Source organism: Otolemur garnettii, unplaced genomic scaffold, assembly GCF_000181295.1.
Source record: "Otolemur garnettii isolate 467f Iridium unplaced genomic scaffold, OtoGar3 scaffold00110, whole genome shotgun sequence".
Lineage (NCBI taxonomy): Eukaryota > Metazoa > Chordata > Mammalia > Primates > Galagidae > Otolemur > Otolemur garnettii.
The window spans coordinates 1,746,905-1,747,988 of record NW_003852505.1 but is presented as its reverse complement, the minus strand read 5'-3'; positions in this window follow the sequence as shown (position 1 = coordinate 1,747,988).

Here is a 1,084-nt window from a genome sequence, read left to right as displayed (position 1 = left end):
TATATATATATATTTATGTAAATATATATAACTTCACTTTTAGGAATAGAGATAGGCAATTAGTAGTTGTTTCAAAACACAATATATCCCACTCCATTCTCAATTATTTGCAAAATTCATGAAGAAAAAGTGATCAATAAAAAATTTTCACCCAAAGAAAGGGAAGTTGAGGAGAATGGACTTAAGTGATGGTTTTGTTATTTCAAACAAATATGGTCATCAAAGAGATTATTGCTTTAGGTTTACAGTACATAAACCACTGTGGTGTAAATTTAGAAGACTGGGCCAGATCGATGCCTTGGGTGCCTTGGCTTACCCCTGTAATCCCAGTACTCTGGGAGGCTGAGGCAGGAGGACTGTTTAAGCTCAGGAGTTTGAGATCAGCCTGAGCAAGAGCCAGACTTGTCTCTACTAAAAACAGAAAATCTAGCCCATGGCACGTGTCTGTAGTCAGAGCTACTTGGAAGGCTGAGACAGAATTACTTGAGCCCAGCAGTTGAGATCACAGTGAGCTATTATGATGTCACAGCACTGTACCTGGGGCAACAGAGGGAGACTGTACCAAAAAAAAAAAAAAAGCCTGGTGTGGTGGTTCACATCTGTAATCCTAGCACTCTGCGAGGCTGAGGTGAGTGGATTACTTGAGCTCAGGAGTTTGAGACCAGCCTGAGCAAAGCGAGACGCCGTCTCTACTAAAAATAGAACTAGCTAGTGTAGTGGCATAGGCCCATAGTCCCAGCTACTAGGGAGGCTGAAGCAAGTGGATTGCTCAAGCCCAAGAAATTTTTTTTTTTTTTGAGAAAGAACCTCAAGCTGTCACCCTGGGTAGAGTGCCCTGACATCACAGCTCACAGCAACCTCCAACTCCCAGGCTCAAGCGATTCTCTTGCCTTAGCCTCCCAAGTAGCTGGGACTAAAGGCGCCCACCACAATGCCTGGCTATTTTTTGGTTGTAGTTTGTCATTGTTGTTTGGCAGGGCAGGGCTGGATTCGAACCCATGAGCTCTGGTGTTATGAGGCTGGTGCCTTAGCTGCTTTAGCTGCAGGCACCGAGCCCGAGCCCAAGAATTTGAGGTTGCTGTGA